Source organism: Protopterus annectens, chromosome 2.part1 (assembly GCF_019279795.1).
Source record: "Protopterus annectens isolate FY-2018-M chromosome 2.part1, PAN1.0, whole genome shotgun sequence".
NCBI lineage: Eukaryota > Metazoa > Chordata > Ceratodontiformes > Protopteridae > Protopterus > Protopterus annectens.
The window spans coordinates 1171730870-1171752609 of record NC_056729.1 but is presented as its reverse complement, the minus strand read 5'-3'; the positions used below and the strand labels follow the sequence as shown (position 1 = coordinate 1171752609).

The window sequence follows — 21740 nt, the reverse complement described above, 5'->3', positions numbered from 1 at the left end:
ATGGTATCTCCTATACTGAGCCAACACATATTGCGTACATACTGGCCGACAGAATCAGTGCCAACATTACCCCCCCCCCCGAAAGAACCAATCACAATACTGGAAGAATGCCAGGCACCCAGCATTACTGTAGCACAGGTTAAAGCTGCATTGTCCAAGGCCAGGAATACAGCTTCTATGGGCCCAACAATATCCCTGGCTGTGTTCTACATGAACTACAAAGTGAACTGACACCACACCTGTGTGCCATGTTCAATCACAGCCTCACCTCAGGCTTTGTCCCTACAGAATGGTGCACTTCTACAGTCATCCCTCTCCCTAAAGGGGGAGAGACCACAAACCCTGGGAATTATCGCCCCATTAGCCTGACGAGTCTGATATTTAAGGCTGTGGAGCACATCATCGTGGACCCATTTAACAAGGATATAGGGAATCTCCAAACACTGGATCCCACGCAGTTTGGTTTTGTGAAAGATAGATCATGCCTGCTCAACCTGGTTGACTTCTTTGAGTCAGTCACCAGAACTGTGGATGAGGGCAAGGCACTTCATATAGCCTACCTCAATCTAGCCAATGCCTTTAATACCATTCCCCACTCGGGAATTATTGATAGACTCACCAAACTAGGTATCAACCCCTGTATCACTAGGTGGGTTGCAAATTAGCTCACAGATAGAACACACAGTGTGAAAGTAGACTCCAAGTCAGACTGGCGACCAGTCACGAGTGGAATCCCATAGGCATCGATCCAGGGTTCTCTCCTGTTTGGCATCTACTTCTCAGAAGTCCAGGCCAACACTGAGGAACTGTGGCTGACCAAGTTCTGATGATTGCAAGCTGGGAGCCATAATTAACTCCCCAAGTGATGTAGACATCCTACAGAAAGGCCTCACTGAGACCAACGACTGGCTTCGAAACCAGGGCTTTAAGCTTAATGCCAAAAAATGCGTCATCATTCTCTTTGGGGAAAACTCAGTTCCCACTAATTACCACATTGATGGTAGCCCACTGAACACTGAAGGCGTTATAAGAGATCTGGGGGACACAGGTTGACAGCAATTTCTCCTTCGACCACCACATTGCCACTGTGGTCAGAAAGTCCTTCTGTGTTGCACATCTCATTACCAAGGGTTTTTCATCCAGGAAGAAAGAGGTCATCATCTCTCTCTACTCTTCCCTCATTGGACCAGTCATCAAGTATAATGCCCCATTTGGCATGTTCCTCACTAAACACCTGCAACAGCTGGAAAGGCCACAGAAGTACCTCACAAAGAGAAACCTAGGCATTAAACACATGCCCTACATGGACAGTCTCAAAAAACTCCAGCTTTTCTCTGTCTCATATCGTCTATTAAGAGGCGATCTCTGCTTGACTTACAAAGCCATGTTTGATCCAGCCCTGTTAAAAATGTTACACCTAATGAAATCCTTTCCCTCCACACCACACGTTCCAGGGACCTCAGCTTCATTACCACAATCAACAGAACATGCTGGAGGAGCAGGTTCATAACCCAGAGACTGCCCATCCTCTGCAATAGACTTCCCATACATGTCAAGCAGAGGACCTCAATGGCCCTTTTCAAGAGAAATCTTGATGAGTGGATGGGAAATAGAAAGTTCACCCTGAGGATCACTCCAGTGGTTGTACTTGATAGAGGCACTGGGAACTAATGGTGGAATGATGCCAGGGCACTTCTGTGGGCTAGGCTTATAAAGGCTCCAGGGCCATTGGCCTAGTGCACACCTATGAACCTATTGTCGTTGGGATAATGAACACCAGCAAAGTGGAAGGTACATACAAATGTTCACATTGTAAGGCATGTAGGTACATTTTGGATGGTCCAAGTATTTCTTTCCCCAACAGCAGGAAGGCGTATAAGTCAATGGGAAGATTTACTTGTTAATCAGAGTATGTAGTGTATTGTGCAATTTGCACTTCTTGTGAAAGTTTTTATGTAGGAAAAACTGTCAGAAAATTCCAAAGGAGGATTTTTGAATACTTGGAGGCATTTAGGAGGAAAGATAGTTTGAATGTGCTTTTTCGATATTCTAAAAAATGTGTGAATTTTAAAAGGTTTCTGTCTATTGTGTCAGATCATATATTATTTAGTGCCAGAGGAGGAAGCAGAGACAATAATGTAAATTATAAAGAATACAAATGTCATCTTTTGCTTTACGCATGTGGGGTAAAGGTTTAAATACTGGCATCAATTACAAGTGTGTTTTAAAGATGAAACAAAAAAGGTATGTTTGGTCCCATGATTTGTTATATGACAAATTAATTTAGTATTTAAGGCTGAAACTATGAAAGAGGTACTCTGAAGTCTAATGAAGTATTATGACCCTTTCATGAGATTGTGAAGACGAAAGCGCTTACTTTCTGTGCTGTTATTTGTGGAAATTAAATTAATTTTTGTAGGCCGTTCTGTCTCTTTCTGTGATTATATTGTATCAGTTTTGAGGGGAAAACGGAGTATCTTTATTGTACAACCTAAGTTGGAGTTATACCTCAATAAGCCCTTAGCTAACACGTGTTAAAATCTTTTGAGATTGGTCTGGTGGTGTCGCTTTTAAATGCAGGAAGACTATTAAAATTTATTCTGTTAAAAGTCTTAGAAATTTATGGTTACACCTGTTAATCTCCCTTGAGGTTCATTTGGTGCTGCTATCTCCAGGTATTCCCTATCTGTCAAAGCTCTTAAGTATATTGCTTAGCAAAATTATATGTATATATATATTTATATATATATATATATATATGCACTATAGTAGTTCTGCTTTTGATAATACAGTATCAGTTAACTTAAAATTTATTACCTTTGTTTGACAGTGCTATTGCATGCTGAAATTTTACTTCTCTTTTCCCGTGTTTGATTGGTAGTTAAATCTTAATATAGAATGAGATTAAAGTAAACTGGTGTTCTTTCTGTTTATGTATCTGTCCAAGTGTAAATTCAATCTGTCTTTAATGTTAAAATCAAGTAAATTGGTGATACAGACAGTTACAAATTGGAGGAGTTACTGAACTCACATTTCTGGGGCAGTGTCCCAGTTGTGTTGTGTAAATAAAGAACAATGATCAAGTTAATACAACTTTATACACGGATTGTAAGAAACAATGTCACTTAATCTGTATTTTAGAGAAAAAAGAATGGGCAACTCAATAGACTGCTCCTGTAGGAAATTTGTGCACTCATGGAAAGAAAGTAATAAACTTTAGGTATTGGTAGGAAGAATATAAATGATAAACCCAGTCAAGGAACTGATGCACCGCTAAAGTTAAAACTCTTTACAGAAGAAAATATTATAGCAATAACCCACGCCTGGGTGTGGGTAATGCTGGATTTACCCACGGTTGGCGTGGTTTGGTCCTGAGGGCGAAGCCCGAGGAACCAAACAAAGACAACCGTGGTAAATCCAGCATTACCCACACCCAGAAGTGGTTATTATATAATGACATTATTTAAGAAAAGAAATAATTACTTTTCTTAAATAATGGCATTGTATAATGCCTCTTTGCTGCCCTTCCGCAGCTGTCTGGTGTTCACAGTAGTTCTGATGTACTGGCATGCCTGCAGTACATCAGAGTTGGGCAAAAGCAACGGAGAACGCAAGATCTCCGTTGCTTGTCTCGCTATGTTAAATGGGTTTAATATAGCGAGACAGCTTTAAAATAAGCAACGGAGATCTGCGTTGCTTTTTTTAAACCTGTGTCGCTATGTTAAACTCTTTTAACATAGCGAGATAGTTATACTAACGGAAAAAGTCTGGGTGACCGGACCTTTTTCCGTTAGTATATTGAGGGATTTACAACGGGCACGCTGGTTGGGCTGGCCAATCAGCGTGCACGTTTTAGAGGAGGCATTGTATAGTACATGTTATTTTGTTGTGTAACATAAACCATAATAACTCGAGCTCAGAAATTAAAAATGCATAAGTAAACATAAATGTTCACAAAAGTAAAGTAAAATATCTGTAGTGGATTCAGGCATAGATTTGAACAGTGCTGAAGATGGATCTCATAAAAGGTTGGCTTAGCATAGATGCTAGTGATACAGACCCAGAAGTATTTAATGATGATTTTCAGTAACTAGATTTAAAAATAGAACCTATAGTGCCTCAGTCCGGTAATAACACTAAGGCATCAGAATAGTCTACTGCTTCTCCCCATCTGTACTTTCCCCAAATGTCATTATTATTCCATTAATCAGATAATTCAGATACTGTAAGTAAACACTTGAAGAACTTGGTGGGGTCAAGTAAAATCCTGACTTTGAAGAAATTATATGTTTAAAGAAGACCTTATATTATGATGGAGAATTGAATGATAAGGATATTCACTCCTTAGTCAAATCTTTAAGATGTAGCAGATGTTAATTTCAAAGAAAAAAAAAAAACACTTACTCCAGATAATAAACAAAGATGCAGGATCTGAGGTGATTTTATGGGTGGATTGAATCTTAAACCCCATATGTAGAATGTTGTCTAACCTAAGTAAAACTAGTTTAACAGTATCTTCACTTTCAAGTCTGAAGTCAATTGATATATTATAGGTTCGTTGGTGTTTTCTAGGCTTTTAAGCCTAGCCATGCATCCCAAATCTCTGAGAAGTTCTGGTACCCACGATAAGTTTAAGCAGTAGCTTGGGCGATGAAAACATTTACAAGCATGGGTCTGGGAGATGAACCATTTACAGGCTGCCTGTGTCCATTGGAGACATAGATGCCAAACTAGGGATGAATGTCCTGTTCCCCATCCATTTGTCCACATTACATTTGAATTGTGTTAGGAAAGAACTCCGCTTCATATGGATGGGGAGTCCGTTCCTGAGAAGAGATAGTCACTATGTACATACCTGTCTCTCCAGCAGGTCCTGTTTATATCACAGGCAAGGTTTAAGTCTTTAAAACGGGTAATTCTGGTGTTGTTTGTTTTGTGAATATGCAGGAGGTCCATCAGGCTGAAGTCTGACAATGCTTTGTATACCAGGCATAGATCTCCCCTCAACAGCCTGTAGGACACAGAATACAGAGATACGGCCTTGAGGCGGTCTGCATAGGACATGTTAATTACACCCTGTATTGTTTTAGTGAGGAAGTTTAGTAAGGAACATTCTACATGATAAAGGTAAAAATAGACATGTGATCATCCATGGTGGGACTAACAATCTTAGAGACATCCCTTTATATCATATGCATAATGAACTACTGGAAAGTTTAGCAGTTCTTAAAACCTGGAAAAGTGAAGTAGTGGTTAGCGAGATAATCCTTTCATTAAAATGTTATGAATGTATAATCACAAAGGACCTAAAGTTAATGGTTCTCTTGGTTAAGTTTTTATCTAAAGCTCATCCTGTAAGGCTCATAACATATTGGGAAGAATATATTTATGATTACTTGATGTTTGCTAATGATGACCCTCTCTTAAGCTATTGTGAGCCAGATGTTAGAAATGCAAAATATCTGACCGTATTAATTGTTTTTAGGAATAGTATGAAAAAGAGAAATATCTCTACAAGAGATGGAGGACTTGAAAATATTATGAGAAGTTATTATTATAATGCTGGAAGTATTGGTACTAGTAACCCAAAATACGTAAAGCAATAAAACAAGAGAACTATATGATCTTGGCAGTAGTTGAAGTCTGAGATTATAAAGATATTATTTTCCCAAGTTTAATAAGTTTGAATACCTAAGAGAAAATTCCAGAGGAGGGGGGCTTATTATGCATATATAAATCTATTGAATGTAACCTGGTACTGGTAGATGACTATCCAGAAATACTTGTAACTGATTAGTGACAAAGCGTGCTTAATAGTTTGCTACAGGAGTCCATCTATGAATTTGTTTAAACAACATGATGTTTTACAAGGTAAGTAATAGACTCAAAAATTTAATTAGATGATTTCAAGTATCCCAGTATTAACTAGGTACATTTTTTAACAAGATCCTTTTTCCCATTTTCTTTGTGGGTCAGGATGTTGTGTCCACTAATGCCAACTTCCTCAATTCAGTGCCACTCTCATGCCTTCTTTAACCATTAGTCCTGACTGTCACAGGCCTTGTTTCACACAATCCATCTCTTTAATGGATGCCCTCATTTTCTATTGCCTTCTTCTTTCCTGTCCAAAATCTTCATCAGACTGTCTTGTGCTTTTCATGTATATGTGCCCAAACGACTGTAATCTACTCTCTTTGACCTTCTCTGTGATTGGAACTACTTAGGCTACCTATCTCAGAACATCATCACCTCTAGCTTCCTCAACTGTTCTGCCTTCACTGCCCAGGTTTCTGGACAATATAGCAGTACTAGTCATACCACATTTTTTATACCATACGTTTCAGCTTGACACTCTTCTGTTACACACTACCCCTGAAACTGTGTGCCATGTAGCTGAAGCCATTCTGATTCTGGCTTTGACCTCTTCATTCAGATTTCCCTTCTCCTCAACCACCTCTCCCAAATACTAGAAACTGTTAACCTGTTTCACTCTTTCACCTTCTGTGTCATTTTTCAGTTTCTTCTGATCCTCCCCCACAATTTGCTGCCATTACAGCTGTCTTATCTGTTCTCAGTTTCATTCCATGTGCCTTCGGTTTTGCATTCTATTTTCCTGCTATTTGCTGAAGTTCTTGTTTAGAGTCTGCCTGTGATGCCACATTGTCTGCATACAGCAGCTTTGTTGTTCTGCCTCCAACCTGCTTGCTAATGTAGTCCATCACTTGTATGAACAGCTATGGGCTCAGAGCTGAACCCAGATGCACCCTCATCCCCACTAGGAAACCCTTGTGTGAGTCTGAGTACAATATGTGTCACTGGGTCCTTGCACATAGCCAGCACTAATGCTACCAATGTTTCTAGGACTTCAAGCCACCTCAGGACTTTCCAAATTAGCTTTCTTGGGAATCTTTTCATATTCTTTCTCTAAGTCTAGCAATGGAAAGTAGGACTCTTTCCTCATTACTAGTTTCTTCTCAGCTATCTTTCTCACTGAAAATATTGGGATGGTTGTGCTACATCCTCATCTGAATTTAAATTGTTCATCTCCGACTTTGTTTTCTACTACTCGCTGTAAACATTGGGTCTGTTGTGCTGCATCATGATCTTCCTTCAACAAGATGTAGCTTTGATCAAGAATTCTTGGACATTTCTCTTTTCATGATTTATCCCAGCTGGTCAAAAATAATACAGTGGGCAATAACTTATTACATATTATTGCCACCAGCACGGATATCTTTGTTGTTAATATTAATTCAGTCTTATGAATGTCTGACCACAATTCACATACCTTTGAAATCTGAAAGCCTATAACACCTTTAAGCAGTATTAAAAGGCAGTATTATAATATGCTAAATTACACATTATTAAAGAGAACCTTAAAAGGCACTGAATAGTGTGGCATGACTATGGATATCCATTACTAGAATGTACTCTGTTTAGAACTATTGAATCAGTTGCAGAAGACAGTTAATCAAATGTAAAATTAGGGGACTCCCGTATTGGTGAAGTAATAGGTTAAAATGATTGTGTAAAAAGAAGGATATTCCACCTTTATCAGAAATTTTGGAATAAGGTGCAACTAAACAAAATATGCAGGCATTTTGAAATATAACTGACTAAAGAACAAATAGTTCACAGGAGATTATTAGGCGAATAGCTGAAGAGCTCTTACAAGCCCAGCCGGTTTTACCTAGATTTCACCCAATTTTCTATCCCTAGGGGATAAATAACAAGGGTCAGCAAGCAGGGTTTTGACTATTTTTATGGACTGCCTCTGTCCATAAGGGACATGGGCACCACCTTAGGAGTGAATTTGCGATTTACCATCCATTGGTCCAGATTGCTCTTGAAGATGGTCAGGGAAGGGCTCTGCTTTACATGAATAGGAAGCCTATACCAGAGGAGGGGCTGTCTCTGGGACACATCTCTTTCTCTTTCTCCAGCATGATGTATTCATGTCAGAGATCAGGTTTAGATCTTTGGAGTGGGTAACCCGTGTGCAGTTAGTTTTGCAAATATGCATCACTTCTGCCAGGGCTGGGTCAGATATTTCCTTCTAGGTCAGGCACAGATCACCCCTCAGTAATCGGTGGGCAGCTGGATACAGTGATAGGGCTGTTAATTGGTCCACATATGACATGTTGGTTATACTCTGTATTTTTTTTTTTTTGGTGAGAAACCTCTGAGGATGCTCCCACTGTTGCAGGTGCCTGGCAAGGTACATGCCAAAGGGTGCATTGTACACAGTTATTGGTCTGATGTGGGACAAGTACAGTGGTACTCTGACATCCTTACATCTGGATGCCATGCCCTTACTTACAAGCTGAGCCACATACAAAGATGTCCTCATCACCGTGCAAACATGGTTGTCAAAATTCATATTACTGTCTGTCTGAGTATCCTGATCTCTCACCACTGGGTCCACTCTTGGGGGAGGGGGTGCTGTCAATGTTGTAATTTGCAGGGGTATTTGATTTCCCAAAGGGAGGCTTGTGAGACTTATGGGTCAGTATTTCCTCGGTCAGTTGATGGGCCTTCCTTGTGCAGAGGGATGACTGTTACTGTCCTCCACTCTAGTGGGGCAAAGCATGTCTGAAGACTGTGGTTAAACAGAGATCCAAGTGGGCCTGCTGGGTCATGTTTAAAACTATTTAATAAGTAACCTGGGATTCCATCACGGGTCATTAATGCCGTATTTCTAGCTTTAAAGAGCGCAGTGGAATGATAGGGAGTATTTCATGAGGAGTGACTATAGGTGATGAGGGGTTGAAATTTCAGCAGTATTTATCATCCAGCAGGTTTGCTATTTCTTCTTGCTGAGTAGAGGCGGTGCCATCTACAGTCAACTCAGCACATTGTTGAGTGCTTCCCTTAAGATTTCAGGCATAACTAAAAAATGCTTAGTGGTTATCCTTTGTTTGCAAGGCTATTTTAGTCTCATATGTACCTTTTGAAGACTTGACAAGTTCCCTGATTTGCCTGTTGTGACTGAGGGATTTTTTTGTACCCTTGCACTTACGTCTAGACATGAGTTCACCCGTGTATCTGAGTACTATTTCAGGGATGTTTGAGCTCCTAGAGGGAGTGCAGACCAGCTGTTCCAGAGTATTTGTATTGACAAGAATCACTGAGCCTGCATATTAGTAGTCATATGTATATTTTCCCAGCTTATGGAGGGGTAGTTAAAATTTTCTGTGAGCAGTGTGCTGGGCTGAATGCTAACTAGTTCTAGTAATCTTGGGTATGCGGAGTGGTTTTCATGGCTCATGGTTAGGAACCTGTAGCTGGTGATGATATGTTGGAGAATTTTGTCTGTGGTTAGCTGGATATCAAGTAATTCAAACTTGTCATTCTGCTTGATCAATCTAGAGGTGTGATTGTTTTTTAAGTAAATGGAAAACAGTTCCTCCTTTAATTTTTCTTTCCGTTTCAGAGGGTGGTCTAAATTTGTGATCGACATTGTAGTCTTGCACTGCTGGGGTGCTTTCTGCAGCCTTGAACCACACCTGTGTAACTGCACAGATATCACTCTCCAGGGCAAGGAGGGATTCCAGGAAGTTTCCTTTGTTTCCTTCGGGGATCACTTCTCCTGTTTTCTAGGAAGTTTGATTCGATCCAACAACCTCTGCCTCCAAAGCCAGTAGGATTACAGGCCTACTCCACACATCCAGTGTATGTATATATGGGTGCCCTTCTAAACATCTAAAACCCATAACATCTAATTTCATAACATTGAGACCAGAACATCTAAAACTCAAAACATCTAAAACCCATAACATTAAATTTCATAACATCTAACAGTACAAATCATATGAAAATAACATCCCTTCCACATATAACGACATATAGGTTCATAGGTTCATAGGTTCATACTAGGCTATCTGCCCAAGGGCATTTATAAGCCTAGCCCATAGTTATGTGGCTTTCGCCACCCCTTTAGTTTGAATAAAAACTATGCCTATCATTTTTCTGTGCCTCTGTCAAGCAGTGACACTGAAGTAATCCCTGGGGTAAATCTGCGATCTCCCATCCATTGGTCAAGATTCCTCTTGAACAAGGCCAGCGAGGTGCTCTGCCTCACATGTACCGGGATTTTGTTCCACAGCATAGGGAGTCTCTGGGTGATGAATCTGTCCCTCCAGCACGTTCTATTTATAACCGTGTCAAGGTTTAAGTCTCCGCCCTTGTGGTTCTGAGGGATCTAGATTTTTGAGGTGAAGCATATTCATCAAATCTGGGTTTGACATGGCCTTATATGTCAGGCACAGGTCACCTCTGAGCAAGCGGTATGAGACTGAATAAAGCTGGAGTTCTTTCAGTCGGGCAGCATAAGACATATTTTTGAGACCCTTTATCCTTTTGGTGAGGAACTTTTGGGGCCTTTCAAGCTGCATCAGGTGTCTGGTCAGATACATTCCGAACGGGCATTGTACTCAATCATAGGTCTAATGAGTGATGAGTACAGGGGGACGATGACCTCCCTTGATCTAGATGTGAATCCCTTCATGATCAGGTGGGCGATATAGAAGGTTTTCCTAACTACTTTAGCAACATGAGTGTCAAACGAAAGACTACTGTCAACTTGGGTCCCCAGATCCCTGATGACTTTTTCTGTGCTCAGTGGATTGTCACCTATATGGTAGCTAGGGGTAACCTTGTTTTTCCCGAAGGGTATGACTATGCATTTTTTGGCGTTTAACTTCAGGCCATGGCTCTGGCACCAGTTATCCGTTTCTGTGAGAATGACACCAAACTACCAGACACACTTTTTACTATGTTTCTGCAGGGGGCTTGGTACAGTGGGGTTAGGAAATTAACTTTTTCCCACTGTAGTGCTATCTTGGAGTTGGTATATTTAATTTATGGGGTGGTGTGGGGGGGTGGAGCCCCCCACATATTGAGTGCAGGTGGGTTTGTCCCCCTGCAGAAACGTAGTAAAAAGTGTGTTTGGTAGTTTGGTGTTGTCATATGTGGAGGGGATGTTATTTTCTTGTGATTTGTACTGTTAGATGTTATGAAATTTGATGTTATAGGCTTTAGATGTTTTGGGTTTTAGATGTTCTGGTCTCAGTATTATGAAATTATGGGTTTTAGATGTATCAAAGTAGACCTGCATATATACTTATCTGGGGACTGGGTCAGTCTAATCCTGCAGTTCTTAGCCTAACGCCTCCTCTGTAGGTTGCTTGCCAACTGAAGAGAGCTGACATTCACAAGAAGATGTACATGCTGCCACATTTACCTTGCAGTGATCTGGAGGAGCAACTCCTACAGTTCAAGCCTGCATGACCCTTCCACAAACAATTTTCTAGTTTCTAGCAGGCATCACTAATGTAGTGAGACACAATACCTCACTTTTCAGGGATGGGTGAGGAGGCTTACTCCCAGTGTTCATCATATTGATCACTGCTGCAGTAACCTTAGCTATATGGGTTATAGTCTGCCAAGGATATAAAGGCTATCCAGCTTCCAAAACTTCAGGGCACCTTTCACTTGCAGAAACTGTCAAGCAGCTTGAGTAGAGTTGATTGAATGGCACGGCACGTTTGGGTTTGAAGCCCTTCTGAGCTTTACTGCCTCCAAAGAGTATGCTCCTCTGGGGCTTTCGAGGATTAACCATCAGCTTTCCTTTACTGAGCAGATAAGTTTCCTTTGGGGAAAAAAGCTTCCATTTTCTTAATTTTGTTGATGTTTTATTACGTTCCTCGTCAGGAAAGTTATTTTAAAGTTTGGAGTATTTTGTTTTAACAGACTGTCTTGAGACTGTAACATATTTTTAAATGGTGCACTCATTTTTTCGTGTCTATTTAGTCAGGTAGTGTAAAGTAACTGAAAACATTTTTTCTGTGGAGAAATTGTGCTTATTTTTCTTTTGTGTGGGGCTGGCATAGTGTTGTAAAGTGCTTTTTACTTGCTTTTTTCTGTGAAAAGAGTTACTTTTGACAACTGATAGTGTTTACTGGCAATTGCTGCTTGTCTTCCCTGGGAAACGGGCACTATTTTTGGCTTGACCATGGAATGGAGTACTGGTCCTACAGTTGGTCTTTTTTCCAGCCAGAGAATGAAAATAATTAAGGAAAGAGCCTTTGTCACTACAGCAGGCTAGCAATTTGTCTCTGCCTCAGGTCATTCACTCTGCTATGGCCATTTGTTGTACCTTAGATCACGCATCTTTAATCCTGGAGCCAACTGGCACCTACAGCCACACCGGAGAAGGAATTAGCCAAGTCCTGTGCAGTTGCTGGGGTCCCCTCAGTGGGCAGGGAAGATAGTTTATCTGAGATATCTGGATTGTTATTTTTAGCATACAGAGGGTTGGGTAGATGAATTAACTTCTTTTATTAATTTTATCAATGCATCCACATATTTTTTTATGTTGTACTTATGAGAGTGACTCTACTTCAATTCACTTTTTTAGATATATTGATTACTAAAAATATGGTGGAAAGGAAATTTGAATCAACTATTTATAGGAAGGAGACTTATTCCAACTGTTACCTCTGTTATGACAGCCAACATCCACTATGGCAAAAGAAAAATTCAGTAATGGAGCAGTTAGTTAGATTGAGTAGGCTTATTTCCGATGATCAACTTTTTGATAAAGAAATAATGGTTTTATGTGATATGTTCTTACAGAGAGGCTATCCACCTCAAAGATTATAGTAATTGAGTTACTGGGTGAGAAGTCAGAGGGACATGAAATACAAACCACTTTTACTTCAAACTGACATCGGATTGTGTAAAAATACTGTAATAAATGATTTGTCGAGAGCTTCTGTTTTGGAATACAATAGGGATGTAGCATAACTTAAGAAAGTGATTATTCATCATTGAACAGATGTTTTTGGTACATTTGATTTGATAGAGAAATTAGGTACAATTCCAAAATGTGTTTATAAAAATAGTTTTAATTTGAAGACTGTTTTGGAGAAGAACAACTTTAAAACAGCAGCCCCTATTAAAAATGTGGAAATGAAAAAAATGCAGAGCTTGTAAGCAATGTATATATATTTTTCTTGGTGCTTATATGACTATCACCAGCTTCCCTAGACTAATTTCCCTTTCTGACTCTTATGATTGTAATACTAGAGGACTAGTCTGTATAGCTGTATGCTCAATATGCCCTGCATTTCATGCAGGCAAAAAGGTGACCCCTTGAAAAATAGAACATATCAGCATCTATATGTTATTCAGAATGGTAATAATGCCAATGCTCTGAATAGTCATTCTATCATTTGTCAAGATTTTAGGAAATTTTCTTTCGTCATAGTGGTAAAGTTAACCTCCTCAATAAGGGGAGAAGATTGGGGGCTTTTATTGGAACAGAGAAAAAATTATTGACAGATTCTTCCTAATGCTGTAACTGCTCCGGGCATTAATGATTTAGTTTTGATTGGCATTTTATTGAAAATGAGACCTAATATGTTACAGGTTGACTATTTATAATTCTGGGTTTCTAACTTTTAAACACAATTTTGCAAATAAGTTTTTAGTGAAAAACTTCTTTACAAATGAACATATTTACATTTTTTATTTATTTTAATATATTACAAAATGATTATAAAATGAATTTTGGTAATATGCATTGATGTTGACTTTTAATGTATAACAGTTTTCATTTATGTAATGTTTATATTTATTTAATTCAAGAAAATTACATTTTTTATGACTGATGAAGTTCCGGTGTTCATTGGAACGAAAGCTCTTAGTTATCATTTTTGTTCTATAGTACTAAATGTAAAGAAAATGGTTGTATAGGAAAACAGAAATAAGGGTAGAGCTAGCACAGGAGCATACACAAGGATGCAGGGAGGGTAAAAGTGGGAGTGTGTAGGGGATGGAAAGGTGTACATTTTTGAAGGACAAGTGCCTATTTCCTTTCTTCTTTGTCTGTCTTTTTTTTCTTAAGAATGGTAGAGGGGGAAAGATGTAAGGGGGAAGGCAGGAGATGGAAAGTAGATAGATGTATGAAAGCAGGGACACAAAAACAAACAAACAAACATAATGTGTAGAGAAAGACCAACAGGGGAAGGGCTGACAAAAAGCGAGGGATCACAGTAGATATCCTGACATACAGGGAGAAGAGAATTGATAATGTGAAGGAGAGAGTGGGTATCTTACTCCTGTTACCACATTAAATTGGATAGTCCCAAAGAGAGATCAGTCACCATCCTGACCACCCTTCCCACTGGGTCATGCCTGTGGTGGTGGTGATGATAGCAGAGCCAGGCAGCATTGCAACTCTTGGAGGTGCAATGAGAACTCTTTCTCCAGGCAGCTGAGAGCCTCCAGTGACTGGCCGCCAACTGTACTACCACCAAAGCCATCTCCTGCCAGGTGGAAATTGTAAATCCCCTTGTAGTGGCACCAGAAGGAACAATAGCATTCCCCAAGTGTCATAGCTAGGGTGCGGCAAGAGGGACAACTGCCCACTGACCCAGGTGCTCAGTATTGGGAGGGTGCGATCAGCCGATCCCAAGCTCTCTTTAATGCAGTGCTGCCTTTTAAAAGCTGATATTGAATTTGCGGTCAAACCTGAGCACTGTAGCTCCTGTGTTTGATCTAAACTGTAGCAACTGCTTCTTACATTGTAGCAAGCACTTTGCTACAGTTTAAAAGTAAAAAAAATATACTTTTTTGATTAACAAAAACTGCGCTGTAACAGTCCTTGCAGACAGGGTACAAAGAGCTGCTACAGTTTAAAAAGAAGAAATCTTTTTTTTTTAATTAAAACATGAGCGCTGTATTGCTCTGTGGAGGCAGGGTATAAACTGTAGCAACTGTTTGCTACATTTGTAGCAAGCAGTTTGCTGTATTTTAAAAGAATCATTTTTTGTAATAAAGTATGTTGAAGGAGGGTTGGGGGCAGGGCACAGAAATGAGACCTGAATGGCTGAGACAGGAGGGGGGTATGTCAAGCATTCTTTCTGACCACCTGGTTATTTATTTATTCGTTTTATTTATTTTTTTTTATTATTATTATTTTTGTTTCTCTTCAGTTGAAGAGCTGAGAGGGTGCGGCACTGGTTCATAGTACCGGCCCAGGGTGCTGGTTGAAGCAGCTATACTTCTGCCCCTCAGCTGTACTCTATGAGGAGGCAGGCCTGGTGCCAAGTGGAGTGCTGGTAGGAGAAACATAGGGCTGATTGCAGGGTGGGGACCTGTGCCACACTTCTGGCACAGTCATACCTGATCCTTGAAAAAATGTTAACTTAAATGGACATAAATATAACAACAAACGCAAAATAAAATAGTAAAAGAAAGAATAGAAATGTAGAGGGAGAGAGAAAAATATTGCATTCATAACAGATCTGATGGAAATGACAAGTCTGAGTGCTATCTAATGATGTACTACACAGGCAGTAGATATGCTGCTATGATACATAAGATAGTTCTGGCTAGGTGCTTAACCACAAATCCCTATTGCAGGATGTGTGGGTAGGTGTGCAATGTCACTTTCTGTTTTCTGGCTTGTGATTGCGTTTGGTGATGTGGAGGCTACAAGGGAGGGGGTGGGTATGTTGGTTGTAAGACATCATGGAAGGTGTCTGGGGTAGTGGCCTTGTGGACATGCCAGAAGGGATGCATTAAGTGGTTTGCTTTGTGGCTGTGTGGACTTCCACATTAGTCACACCTATGAAACCAAACATCCTTCTGAGGGTACTCTGCTGTACCACAGTCAGTTAGGCAATAGTTTCCAAGATACAAACCTGTCAGCAGGTGCTTTGCAAAGACTGTATGATGATTTGCTATGCACCAACTTATGTAACATGTTGTAGCAAAAAGACAGAGGAATTCCAGCTAAAGTCATGAATGAATGGGGCATAATGTGGAGTGATACATGGGTAATATACCACCAAGGGCCCCACAACACAGACCCCAACCCATCCCCCACACAACAGACTTCCAACATAAACACACACGCACACAAGCACACTCGCACACACACTCACGTTCACACAGTACTCCCCCCCCCCCCAAAAGATTCATACCCTTCCACAACCCCTGGGCCACCCACACAGCCCTGTCATGTATACTTTATCCTGGCCAGTGTATACAGATTAAAGATGTACCAACCACCGTGCAAAGCAGGCACTGGAAGACATGCAGTGCAGTAAGAGAGCTGGTTACCTCACTACAAATAAGTGGAATTGTGGCCAAGAAGTTCAACCTTGGTCTCATCAGACCACAACACATTTTCCCACATGCTTTTGGGAGACTTGATGTATTGTTTTGCAAATTTTAGCTGGGCCTGGATGTTTTTCTGTTTTAAGAAAAGGTTTCCGTCTTGCAACCCTATCTCATAGCCCAGACATACGGAGAATATGGGACATTGTTGTCACATGTAGTACACAACCAGTACTTGCCAGAAATTCCTGCAACTACTTCAGTGTTGCTGTAGGTCTCTTGACAGCCTCCCTGACCAGTTTTCATCTCGTCTTTTCATCAGTTTTGGAGGACTTCACTGTGTTCCATGGTATATCCAATGCTGTGGAAATTTTTTTGTACCCTTCTCCTGACTGATACCTTTCAACAATGAGATCCCTTTGTAAAGTCTCTGCGAACCATGGCTTTTGCTGTAGCAGGCAACTGAGTAAATGTCATGAAAATCCTACTAGGACAGCTGAACTTTATTTGGGGTTAATCAGAGTCTCTTTAATTGATGGCAGGTGTGTACCCAAGAAGACTGAATGCTGCAATTAAATCAAAAGGTGCTTCAACAAAGTATTAGTTTAAGGGTGTGCACACTTATGCAACCAGCTTATCGTATGTTTTTTTATTTTTTTATATTTTTTCCCTAACATATTTGTTTTTCAATTGAATTGTACAGGTTATAGATCACATTAAAGGTGGGAAAAGTTTTGAAATGATTTATTGTGGTCTCATTTTTTTATATCACAAAAAGCAGGCATTTTAACAGGGGTGTGTAAACTTTTTATATTCATTTGTATGGATGGGAAACAGAAAATGTACACCAGCGCTGTCTCCCCGTACATCTAATGGATGGAAACAGTCCTAAATGCTTTATCGTATGCATGGATCCCCTCAAATTATCTATGGTATAATCCCATTTATTTTCCTTAGGGTTATTATATAATTATCGATCTTGGGATGGGTAAGGCCACCATATAACTAAATGGGATAGATTATTTCGAGCACAAAAAGGGAAAATGGTGCTTAAAATGACCTGCAAGGACAATCCGTTAAAACACAGAACTGCTAGCTTTAAAATAACTTTCCTGAAGAAGAAAGTGATAAAATAAGCAATGTTTAGAAAATGGAAGTTTTTTTCCCCCAAAAGGAACCTAATCTGCTTGGCAGAGGAAGAGCACCAAACCAACCATCTATCATCAAAAGTCTTAGAGAAGCATACTGTTCAGTGGCAGTAAAACTGTGAAGTGCTTGGCACCCAAATTTGTCTTTTAATCAGCTCAGCTCGAGCTGTCTTACATTTTGAGCAAATGCAAGGTACACTTAAGCTTTGGAAGATAGCCAGCTGTTATATCCTTGGTAAAATGTAACCCATATAGCTAAGGCTACTGCAGCAGTGATCATTTGAACATCTACTGTTATGGTAAGTTTATTTACACAGCTGTACATTGCAAGGTCATGTCAACATCAGTTATGAAGTTTCTCTTTTGTTACAATCTACAAGTACCTTAGTCCCACCTGTAGGCCAGTGAATGAGAGTTCCACCCACTGAATGCTGATATGCCAGTGTTAGGACCTATTCTGCTGGCTGGTAATTACACCAACAGCTGTGGCAGTACTGCTTGAGTGACATAGGTATGTGGTTATATGTCACACATATATTCATAGATTCAAAGATATTTCAAACAAGTTTAGTTTAGGACCGTATAGACCTTGCTAGTTCCCACCCTCAGATCATACTCTTTTTTTTTTGAAGGAGGCCTTGGTCAGTCAGTTGTGGTGTAAATTTCTAAGGACACTGTTAAAACAAGGCAGGAAGGTGTGTTAATGAGGTCAATGCTAAAAACATGTCAACCGACAAAATAAAATGGGAAAACATGTATGTATATAATCCCTTTGGAATGTACACTGAAAATGTTTTATTTTATAAACATTTTGTGGATGACATACATCTTATCTTGAAGGGGGATGAACAAGATTTGGTAGATTTTGTACGCTACTTGGATAAAAATTAATGTATTCTACGGTTGAAATAAGCTTTTTAGATATTAAGTTTAATAAGCAGGGAGAGGAAATATCAACTAGTATCTATAACAAGGAAGTACAGGCTAATAGGTATTTGCATAGGTATAGTATGCCCCTAAATCATGTGTTTAAAAGTATTGTCAAAATTTAATTTTTAAGAGTCAGCAGATTGGCTATAGATTTTGAGATGTATAATGAACAGATGGCTGAAATGTAAAAGGAATTTCGAGCTTGACTTTATGATGATTCTATTTTGAATGAAATATCTGAATATGTTACCAAAGAAAGACAAAGACAGACTGTACCCTAATTTACACACGACCATCGGAAGAGGTCACCTAATACAAGTAGATATTAGATGAATAGTGTAAGATATACTACTTGCTATAATTCTAGGATAAATGGGGTTATTCATGTGATTAGAAATGATTGGAGCATTTTAAATGCATTGCCAGAGTTAAATAAATTTATAGGCAGTGCACTACAATGTGCTTTTAGGAAATGTCAGAATTTAAAACAGGTTATGTTATAGAGAAGTGAATACTAAAGGGCTTGGAATCATCGGTAAGAAGGGCACTTTTCCATGTTATAATTGTTCTTTTTGTAGATATATTTTAAGTAATATGAATTCTTATAGTTTAGGTTCATAGTTCATAGTTTAGTACTAGGCTAACTGCTCTGGCGGGCCATTTTAAGCCTTGCCAATTACCCCAAGTGAGAATCAAACCCTGCACCTTTTGTCTGTAAGGTAAACACCTTAACCATTATGCCAGCCTCTCCCCCAATTATATCCTATTAGTAAGAGAAAATATGAGTTTATTTGTTTTGCAAAATGCAGTACTGAAAATATAGTGTATCTGGCTACCTGCAGTGCCTGCCAGAGTTTTTTTTGTAGGTAAGTGTAATAGGAAATTTAAAGAGAGAATTTTGGAGCACTTATCTGATATAAGGCAGGATGTTAATATGAATTTTTTGCAAAGTTAATTAAGGAAAAGTTATACAACATAATTTTAAATTTAGAGTTATACAGAAAATAGAACACAGGAATAGATGGGGTGATGTTATTAATTATATGGAAATAGCTGAATAAAGATGGATTTTAAGATCACAAACTGACAAAGAACCAGGTTTAAATACTGCATTCAGCCTCAAACCTTACTGAAGTCTAGGCAAAAGTTCTGAATTAAGTTGGTAGATGGGAATATTTAATGAACGTTTAATGAATATGTAGTTGATGTCTGTTTATAACTATATAGTTTAAATACTGTTATTTAATAATTTTTAGACAAATATATGTACATATATATATATATGCGTATTTTATGTATTTTTAAGTTTTATTATGTGCCAGTGAGATATACGTTAGTTTAAGTGAATGAAAATGTAATGAATTTTTATGCTGTTTGAATTTTCATGCTGTTTGATTGGTGTCTTGTGTCATGTGATGATTATAAAATTACTAAGTATACCTGATTTTCATAGGTTCATAAGTGTTTACTAGCCTAATGATCACAAGGGTCTTTTTAAGCTTAGCCATGCATCCTAAATCTTTAACAAGTCCTGGTACCCTTGATAAGTGTAAGCAGGGGCTTGGGAGATGAAACATTTACAAGCAGGGGTCTGAGAGATGAACAGTTACAGGTTGCCTGTGTCTGCTATAGACATAGGTGCCAAGTCAGGGATGAATTTTCTGTTCCCCATCCAGTTGTCCAAGTTAAACTTTTACAGGGTTAGGGAGGGGTTCTGTTTAACATGGATGGGGAGCCTGTTCCAGAGATGGGGTAGTATCTGGGATACATACCTTTCTCTCCATCCACCAGGTCCTATTTATATCACAGGCAAGTTTTAAGTCTTTAGAATGGGTAATTCTGGTGCTGTTTGTTTTGTGGATATGTAGGAGGTCTATCAGAGTAGTCTGACAATGCCCTGTATGCCAGGCATAGATCTCCTCTCAACAACCTGTAGGAGGCAGAATACAGGGCTAGGGCCTTGAGGTGGTTTGCATAAGACATTTTACTTACACCCTGTATTCTTTTAGTGAGGAACCTCTGTAGATATTCCAGTTGTTGGATATGCCTGGTTAGGTACATACTAAAGGGGGCATTGTACTCAGTGATAGGTGTGATGAATGACAAATACAGTGGAAGAAAGACTTCCTTGGACCTAGATGCCATACCTTTGTTTATAAGTTGCACACTATAGAATGATTTCCTCATGAGTTTGAGCATCGGGAAGGGAAGTATCCCAAAAGCTTTGCCTGTTACTAGATTTTGCTTATTAAACGTTGTTTGGAGTTTGAGGTCCGTTTTTTGTTTTGCTGGTTGTAAGTTTGTGAGAACCCATGCAATCATCCAGGCTCCATTTGAAGGACAGTAGTGAATCACACTGTTTAAGCTGCAGGGGAAATGAGGGGAGTTGTGTATTAAATCTGTCCCTCCACCATCCCGCATTTGGTTTGCAGAATGCAAAGACATTTGCTTGGTGAATACATTCTCAGTTCACCAAGGCAGGTCTTTGTACCCCCATCCCGATAGCCACTGTCACCACGGATGCCTCCCTGATCGGGTGGGGGTCATTATCAGGGCAGGATGGTTCATGGGGCTGGCAGCCGTTCGAGTACCATCTGCACATAAATGTCCTGGAGATGAGAGCAGTGCTTTTAACGTTGCAAGCCCTCAACGACTTTCTTCCCGTAGGGACAATTGCAGTCCACACAGACAACATGTCTGTAGTTTGGTATATCAACAAACAGGGCGGAACCAAGTCCTACCCCTTGTGTCGAAGCGCTCAGACTATGGCAATGGGCGATCTCCTCTCATCGGTTTCTGGTAACGCATATCCCTGGGAAAACCAACATTGTAGCGGACAGATTGAGCAGAGCTATTCTCATGCCTCATGAGTGGTCTCTCAAGCAATCTATAGCGCAATAGATTTTTCTGGAATGGGGGCGCCTTGCGATCTTTTGCTACTCCCCAAAACAGCAAATGTCCAGACTTCTTCTCCTCTTCCCTCCATCAGGCCATCCCCCCGAGACGCTCTGACCCAGGATTGGCCCCAGGGACTTCTTTATGCCTTCCTCCATTTCCTCTGATCCCTCAGGTTATCCAGAAAGCTACCGTTTGAGAGCCAAATTGATTCTCATTGCTCCTTACTGGCCTCGACAAGTTTGGTTCCCGTTCCTCCATCATCACCTTTTGGTGCAGCCGTGGCATCTGGACCCAGTGCCAGATCTTCTGATTCACCAATCGGGGCAGCTGCACCGGTCAATCGCTTCTCTCAACCTCACAGCATGGTTGCTCCACTTCCTTCCTTAGCCACGCTTCCTTTGATCTCTAACCCATTAGAGACATCATAGTACCCCAAAATCCTCTACCAGGAGGATTTATACAAGCAAATGGAAAGCGTTTCTCTTATTGGGCTATGGCCCAGAATATTGATCCTTTTTCTGCCCCTGTTCAGGCAGTCCTGGACTTCTTAGCAGAGATTTTTCATGCAGGCTCCTCTTCTTCCACAGTCAGAGTTCAATTGGCTGCTATTTCCAATTTTCATGTCGGGATAGCAGA

General features: G+C 39.9%; 1 protein-coding gene across 1 annotated transcript in view; it reads left to right on the top strand.

The window, feature by feature from the left end:
- The window catches only part of CCHR2.PART1H8orf74 (chromosome chr2.part1 C8orf74 homolog), a 462446-nt gene that overhangs the window by 8575 nt on the left and 432131 nt on the right, over nucleotides 1-21740 (top strand). The window lies entirely within an intron of this gene.